We start from the raw sequence: 9,045 nt of genomic DNA on the forward strand, positions 1-9,045 counted from the left end.
CCCCATCCTGTGATCTTGAGAGCTCTGGAAAACAACACTAAGGTTTTTTTTTTAAGATTTTTTTTTTGGGCAGGGGTCACAGCTGAAAAAACATTAAAGAAAGGAAGGACCCTGTAAGCAGCGCTGGTGAAATACAAAGGGCTCTTCCCTTTCCTTTGTTTTGTGTGGTAGGACAGTGGCATCTTGACAAAATGTCCGAGCCCTCTTCAGCTGTCCAGGGAGGGTTAACTCTCACCTCAGCAGGAGTCTCATGCCATTAAGTCAGGGAGAGTAATGAAATTTCATTTAATTTGTCAGGAAGAAAGTGCTAATGTTAAAAGGCATTTAATAAAAAGGGGAGAGATTCTTTGAAAGGGAGCCCTTAAGTAATTGCTTCAAGTATCTTAGGCCTGCTCACCAGAATATTTACATTAGTGTCTTACAGTGCTTGTGTGTAATTAAATTAGTGCCACATTTACATTCTCTGCCTTTTTTCTTTTAAAGAAGTGTGATTTTATTAATAATCCACTCTTTTTAAGAAGAAAGAGAAAATAACTTGATCTAATCAAATCAGATGTTGGTACTTGGTTGAAATGTTCTTGTTAAATCACTGAGTTAAAGTTGTATGGGTGTGTGTCTATGTATGTGTATATATATGCATGTTTGCTTATGTGTGTGTATGTGTGTATTTGCATGTGTATATATTTATATATATATATGCATATATACATATATACTGTGTGTATGTGTGTATGCATGTGTGTTTGTGTATATATGCATGTATACATATGTGTTTGTATGTGTATGTGGGTATTTGTATGTATTTGTGTGTGTGTGTGTTACAAAGAAAACCTGTTTCTAGGATTGAGAAGAGATATGACTTCCTCCTTTCTACTTGGAAAAATGCCATTATTTATGTGCTCCGATCTGCCATGGAGAGCCAGGTCTCTAATTGTCAGCCGTCCTCAGTCAATACTCCTACCCAGCCCAGATTCTCCTTTCTAAATGCCTGACGTGTTCAGACATATAAGTGATGGGCAGTGCCATGGGAGGCAAGTTCATCCTTCATTTCTCTCAGTGAGTGGGCAAGCTCACTGTGTCATCAGCACTTGAAAGAAATGAGAACCAATGTGCCAGAAGTAGGGAGCAAAGAGGGGCCAAGACAGGAGGATGCTTTGAGCTTTGACAAGGAGCTCACATGTTAGCACAGGATCCTGAAGCATTTCATTAGATGTAACCTGCTGCTGTTTTCCAAGTTGATATACTTAAGTTTCTCATGAATGGATCTGAGCACTGATATGCGTTTATTTTGATCTGGCTTTTCTTCCAAAGTGCTAATCTGCAGCACTGGAAAGAAAACAGGTTTCTGAGCTCTACTCTTCAAGGGAGTAGAACCTCAGTACTGGAAAACTTCCTCATCTCTGCCCTTTTGAGCCCTGTTTTCCTCTGCCTAATGCTGTAATGTCCAGTACATTGGCCACTAGAATTATTTTGCTCTGAAAAGGACAAAGGAATTAAAGTGATGTAGTACGAAGTATGTATCAGCAGCATTTGAAATTTGAAGTTCTCAACTTCTGCACATGGTAGATCACCCATGTTTGGAATGATGTAACTGCAGAACTCTCCTCACTGTGCTGGTTTGTGTTAGGCATTCAGTACTACACTGGCAGTCACTTATGACTTCTGACTTAGCTATTGACTTTTTAACTTATATACCGCTTCTGCAAGCGTATTTTCCTACTCACAGCCCATGAGTTCACAGAGAGTTAGTTCATCAGCAATGCCTAGTGGTAACATCCCTGAGATTCCCAACCATCAGAAGGCTGAGGCAGGAGAATCAGAAATTCAAGATCAGTAATGACCACAAAGCCAAATCGTATCAAAGGAAGAAAAGAAGGAGAGGGGAAGAAGGAAAGGAAGAACAGAAGGAAGGAAGAGACAGAGAAGGGAAGAACAGTAAAACAGGAAGGGAGAAGGGTAAGGTTGTCCTTTTTATCATACCCCCAACATAGAGGCCACTGTATGATTATTCAAGTTTCCTGGTGAACAACCACCATGTGAGGTAGCCCAAGGGCTTGTCTTCTGGACATCACGCTGCACCCACAGGAAGCAAACAATGTCACCATCCTTCCATGCCTGTTCCATAAGTGCTTTCGAAGTATGGTTTTCCTATTGCTGGATGAAGGGCCATCTGTCACAGTACTATGATGGGCATTGTGTGCTGTCCCAGTACAGCAAATGAAAACCCAAATCATCAAGAGTGTACACTGCTAGCCAAGTCCCCAAGGCTAGTGAGGACCAAGAGAAGTGTGCAGAACCAGGTAGCCCAACACTAGCTCATGTTCTTCTCCCTGCCCCTGGTACTCAGACAATTTTGTCAACAGAAAGGAAGAGTACCATTGCACATACTTTGAAACGGACAACAGTTTCTCGCCCACAATACTGCTATGTTTTAAAATGACATGGGTTTTCTCAACAACATGACCATATAGCATATTGTCCTTCCTTTGATGAGGACTTACTTTTTGCCACCATCCAGCTCCTAACTACAGTGGGAATAAAGAAAGATACCTTTTGAAACCATAATGCCTGCAGACGTAAATGTGACAAAAAAAAAACCCAAAACTATTAAGTAACATGTTACAATTTTTGTGTGTCCTGAGGACACATGAAGCATGGAGGCTATGAGATCCAAGCCACCAACTTTCATTTTCCTTGGCTGTACTGCCCAAATCATGCTAATAATCATTATCATTTCACTCTTATAACTGCATGCGCTATTAAATATTTTTAGAATGAACAATTTTTCAACAAACTAAGTTGTCTATAAATTGGTCTGTATTCATACATTACACCTCATGACTACCAAATCACAAAAGCCGTTAATAAATCAATAATGCTGTGGTTATGCTCAGGCACTATTATTATTCTTGTTGTTGGTTCAGGTTGCATGTTAATCTTAGGAAGAAAAGATTAAGCCAGATTTCTTTAATTCAAAATTTGGGTTGAGGGTAATGCTCATGACTGAAACTTAAGCTTGTGATTTTCCACATTTAATAAATACTGTGGCGAGCGGGACAACAGAGGGATAATTGAATCCTCTGGGGGATTACTTGCCGGTTTTTGTTAGAAGACCACAGCATCACATGGGACCCATTCGTTCTCTCAGAGCTCACAGCTCTCTCTAACTCTGAGGACCTCATTCCAAGCAAGTGAGAGTCTACATATTTTGAAAACAGAAGAATGTCAAAGAGATTATTGTCCTCATCCCGAGGAAGGGAGAACTGAGGCATGGATGGGCCTTGAAATAGCGTGCGCAGTCATATGCTTGGTGGGTGACAGCAAAGACTTGAATGAGCACAATCCAGATCCAGGGCCTTTTAACGACTGCACTGTTTCTCTACCCAAAGGACCAGACACACTTACACAATGCATACAGAATTCTAGAAGGACTCTGTAAAAGTAGCAGAGGATTTAGAAAACTATTTCCATATTTTAGTTTAAAGATACCATCTAATTAGAAGATAAAACTCTGATTATCAACAAACTTGAAGGACAAAAATATAAAGCATTTCCAAATAGAAAAATATCATAAAGTAAATCTGGTAAAGTAAGTTTTTTCACTTGATTCAATAACTTGCCTAAGTAGATAAAGAAAACTAACAGGGAACAATTGTTTAATAATACATTTCATTCTTCTCTGTAATATAATGTAAATTTTCTTCAGTCGGAGCTGGTAGAATCATTCAATCATTTAGAAATTTTCTCATTTTCACTCACTGTGAACTTGGAAGAAGGCCATAGGTTCCTGGCTGCTACCTAATGTTGGTCTATATAAAACTAAATTTAGTTTTTCTTCTCATAAACACAAAGAAAAAAAGTCAAAGAAAATAATGTAGCTTTAAAAAAAAAAAGTATCAACAATGTCCTATTAGCAAGACCTTCAATCAAAATCCAGATGTAATTTTTCTTCCAATCATAATGTGTCGCTAATGGCATTTTACAAATAAATGGATTGTACTCTGTTTCTTGAGAGCTATTTATACAGCATGTTCATTCTGTCAGTTATTCCCATCAGTTACTTAGCAGAATCGACCAGACCAGATCTGCTATGATCCGTTCTTCAGAGAAGAAAACCAGAAGCTACCCAACAAGTACATCAACAATTCAAGACAAAAATAAATAAATAAATAAAACAAAATAAAAGGTACTCCTGCTTTTAAAGACTCTAAAGTAGCTGAAAAAGACCACGATGGTAGGTGTTTTCATGCTAAAGATCATTTCAAGGCAGGGGAAGGAAAGAACAACAGAGTACTTAGCTTTCGAAAGAATGCTTCTTGAACAACTAGTAGCACGCGCAGAAGGGCAGAAAACAGCTAAGGCTTTTTAAATGCAATTAAAATGACTGCTCACATTACTTAGAGTCAAACTCCCGGCAAAATAAAACACAAAATGACCCAAAACCCATGTTTGCAAGCGTTAAAAAATATGTATATTGAAATGGGGAGGGAAGGGATGGAGAAGAAATGATTTGCAAGGATGTGGTTAAAACTGTTTATCCACCGGGTTCTCTTTGTTTTACAGCGAGTGGTGCGGGACAGCAGGGAAGGTTATCTTTGACAAGGTTTAGCTATTATTTTCTTCCACCGAAATGGTATTTCTTGAGAAAAAAAAGGTCTTTGGAACAAAATAACAATAAATCCTGATTTAGATACATAAACCTGCCATTGATATCACATAATATCAGTGTTCTTTCTCACTCGATACAGGCGTTTTAAAGATAAATGGTAAAACTGAACTGGAAATCCATCTGGCCGGCTGCCTGCTCTAATGAATAACCCCACTTTGGCTCCTGCAATGTAAGCAGAAAGTTCTCTCCCGGCCTCTTTCGTCTGTCATGAATCTACAAGACAGCCGACATAATATCTGGGCGACAACGGTGCGCTAACAGTGCGGTGACTTCCATTTTCTTTGCTTTCTATTGATTTTCACTTAATAACTGGCGAAATACTAAACGTCCGCCCTGAGTACCTAATAAATCCTGCCTGAGCTTTTTATTGAGGAGAATTTAATAAAAACAACCATTGCGGCTGAGGGATTTTTCTTCTGGACAGAACACAGGGGTAGGGGACAGTGGGGTTGGGGCAAGAGGAAGCTATTTGACTTTTTTTTTTTTTTTTGTATAGGACTTTGCCCCTTTAGAAAAGATGGCAGCTATGTCAAGGATACATGTGCCTTTGAACCAGGTTCCCCGGAGAACAGCTGTAAGGTCTCCAGTCAGAACTTCAGGCCACGGTACACGAAGGGTGCAAGAGGCTAAAGGGAAGGTTCAGCAAATCCTTGCTCTGGCTTCTGATATCCTATGATAACTGATTTTAAGTTTTTCTCGACTTTTTCTTTCTTTCTTTCTTTCTTTCTTTTTTCTTCATAACACTGGGGTCAAAATCTCTAAGGATACATACTTCTCTGAGAGTTCAAGTTCGGTGCTGGGAGAGGTAGATGAGCTTGAGATTGCCTATTCATTCCGTGGGGGTCCTCTGATGCCTCACAGAATTGTAAATAAGAAGGGGACTACGACTCACCTGCGCTCAGAAGCTTGAGTCTGGAAGATCAGGAGTTCAAGCTCAAATCTAGCTCTATGGACAAAGTGAAGGAAGCCCAGACTACATAAGACCCTGTTTCAAAATCGAAAAAACAAACATCATAGAAAGAAATAATGAATGTCTGTGAGGAGAGATAACTTACAGATCATTCTTTTCTGTGATAATTCAAGTCTTAGGATTTCAGTTTTGGAAGTGTGGATTTTGGACCTCACACATTTTCTTCAGCATAAAATGTCTAGGTCTGTTGTGGGTATTTCAGGGAACCTCCTGTTTTCTGAAAGCGGTCTGAGCTTTTCAAAGCATTCCTCAGCTGATGGCTCCCTCCACTCCTTACATTTTAATTGAGCCGGAGACTACCGTTAAGTCACTGGGTTTAAGGATAAGTATTCCAGCATTCTCTTTACCTGTATGCGTTCCATTCTATTCTTAACAGAATGTCCAACAAAGAAGCAGCATCTTCCAAAACGAAAAAAGAGAGGCACGTTATGCCCTTAAAATTATGGGAAGAATTTTTCCATGGTTTTTGGACCCCTGTCATCCCAGCAATGCAATACAGGACTCAGATAACTCAATGCCAGGCAGCTTTTCTTACAGAATGTGGAGATGGGAGCTGTATGACTCAATATAGCCTTAGTGTCAACGACCTGTACTGAAGCTGGAGTCACCTTTATCTGCTAAATGGTATGGTGGCTTGATCGATGAAAACAAGACATTGTTGCCAAACTAATGTGTTAGGTTTCCTTTTACTAAGACTCTGTAAGTAAACTAATGGGGTAGGTGTCTTCTTATCAAAATTCAAGAACTAAATTCACAGACACTCAAAGCAGGTTGCTGATTTACCTCACTAGGGACTCTGAATAAATGTAGTTTGACTGACCCAGTGAGGGAGGGAATTAGCTAAGCCCAAGAATCCCCCCCCACACACACACACACACTTTTCTGGTATAATCTGCAAGTATCTGATTTCTAGTTTTCTGTGCCTCAGTTTCCTAATCTTTAAAATGGAACATATATCTATGCCTTTGGAAGCATGAACGTATTTACTATAGTAAATACTTAAAACACTTCTTGATAGGAAATCTAGACTTTGAGTAATAACATTTGTGTCCAGGGGAGACCCTTATGCATCCTGACAGGAAAGAAGCCACACATACCAGAAAACAGGAAGTAGAGGAGACGTTTCTATACCTGCCACTCAATCCTGACAAGAATGGAAAACTGTTTTAGTAAATAAAGTATTTCTTCTCCCAAGTGGTCCTGTGTATAATCCTTCAATAAATTTTTCTTGTGATTTATAAATATAGATAGGATAGCTGAAGTTGGGACTTCTCCAAAGCAGAATCTTATCATTATTCTGGTAAAATAACCCACACTTCACTTTTTCAGCTCTGCTTTTTGTTAGCTTCAGCGTCTCCCTTTAGAGCATTTTGTCTTCTGTGTTCAGTTCTTGCTAAACAAGGAATGAGGTCAAGCCATTAGCACTTCTATTTCTCTTCCTTTTCAAAGCTCTCTCTCTCTCTCTCTCTCTCTCTCTCTCTCTCTCTCTCTCTCTCTCTCTCTCCTCTCACCTTTTAGGCTTAGGTTTGCATTAGCCCTCATTAATTCTTTCTTGAGCACAGGTTTTGTTCTAACGCTAACGGCAGGGAACATTAAACATGCTGCATCTCCTGTCCCCAAGCTGAGACCTGGGGAAACATGTTTCCAAGTTGAGTCTCAGGTATTGGCCAGATTCCCTCTAATCGGTTCACATAAAGGTGTATTGCTATTCAGATAATGTCTTCCCTGTTCCACAGAAGGTTGTTGTACTGAGCTGTGATTGTGACAAATGATTTACTATTAGGGACATTCTGTAATTATTGTTCGGTGGGACCGCAGACCGATACATCATTAACATGATAGACGGGCTTTTATATCAGCAAAAATAACTAAATTAATAAAAATGGCTTCATTCCAAACCCTGTCAGAAAGCCAATACTCAGAACAATCAAATAGCAGTGGTACCTGAGAGCACTGTGGTTTATATCCCAGACAAATCATGTTTTATGCATAAGTAATAAAATATTTGTATTTATAATCTCTATAATATGGGACTATATACGTTATAAAGTAGTAGATTTTTATAGAAATCAGTATTAAACAAAAAAGATACAAAACTTAAATATTTTGCTCCCACAGGATTTAAACTTTAAATGTATGCCTTTATGCACTTGTGTTACAGTTTGAAAATTCTAAAATTTGCCAATGACACTTTTCTCATAAGATCTATTGAACAGTGAGAAGCATTTTAAAATAGATCCTAAAGATCAGCATATATTTCCTTTTTCTTCCTTCCTTCCTCCCTCCCTTCCTCAATCCCTCCCTTGTCTCTTCCCTTCTTTCCTCTCTCTTTTCTTTCCTTCCTCACTCCTTCCCTTGTTTCCTTCCTTCCTCCCTTCTTCCCTTCCTCCATCCCTTCCTTCCTTCTTCCCCTCTTTCTCCTACTTGTATCTCCCTTTTTTAAATCAATAAATCCCTAATCATTAAATGTTTATCCTCAAAATTCTTACTTTTCTACCCAGAATAACAGGTAAGAAAGATGTATAAAATTTTTTGTATATTCTGTTGGAAGAGGCTATGGAAACAAACTGTGAACCCTAGGCACTTGTGCTAAAATTCTTTAAAGCATATATAAGTACGACTCAAACTTATATTGCTAGATTCTCCCACTTTACACTGACAATAAATTTCAATGAAGAGTGACCATTAAAATAATGGAAACTCAAGGCTTAAACTCAAGAAATCAAGACAGGGATAAAACAGAGCTTAAGTGGTCTTTGATCATTTTTTCCTTCCTCCTTTTTATGTATTTCAATGTATTTGAGACACTGTCATTATCCAAAAGTCTTGAGATGAGATGTTGTTTGTCTTTCAAAACCCTTAGCATTTTGGAGTTGACATATGCACAAATCCATATGTTAGCCACCATGCCCATCACTAGTGGGGTTTATTAGAATTCAGTCTTCTGTCATTAAGCACCATTGAACATTGCTGCAAAGCGAGGAAATACAGAGTGTATAAGTGCAAGCCACTTCTGATCCCCCTTTGCTACAAATGAGTTCTAGTTGGATGATGCTGGTGTTCGGGTATACTGGTTCCTGCAGATTCTTAGAATAAGAATTTACAATACTGGGCATGGCAAAGGGTCCAATTCAACTATGAGGATCCAATTAACTTTAAAACAGTCTAACTTCATTTTTGTGTGATCCTATTTTGGATTTAAGCAATAACAAAACTTTTCAGAGCACTTTTAGTTTTAATAACACAGTTGAGATGAATGGAAAGTTTTATCCCCTGTCCTTTTACAACATCTGGCCCTATCATTAACATCCAACATCTAAGGGGCACATTTATGACTTGCATTGGCAGGTGGTGTGTGGCCATAGCACACAGTTTCTACGCATGCTCTGTCCTGGTGCTTTATGTT

At 38.8% G+C, this 9,045-nt stretch overlaps 1 long non-coding RNA gene across 1 annotated transcript in view; it reads right to left on the reverse strand.

Annotated features, from left to right (window-relative positions):
* Positions 1-5,946, reverse strand: part of LOC116100571 — an 18,430-nt gene extending 12,484 nt beyond the window's left edge. The window contains exon 1 of the long non-coding RNA XR_004122637.1: positions 5,725-5,946. This is a non-coding gene — a long non-coding RNA (uncharacterized LOC116100571). The remainder of the gene's footprint in view (positions 1-5,724) is intronic.
* Positions 5,947-9,045: the final 3,099 nt, after the last annotated feature.

Source organism: Mastomys coucha, unplaced genomic scaffold (assembly GCF_008632895.1).
Source record: "Mastomys coucha isolate ucsf_1 unplaced genomic scaffold, UCSF_Mcou_1 pScaffold21, whole genome shotgun sequence".
NCBI classification, from domain to species: domain Eukaryota; kingdom Metazoa; phylum Chordata; class Mammalia; order Rodentia; family Muridae; genus Mastomys; species Mastomys coucha.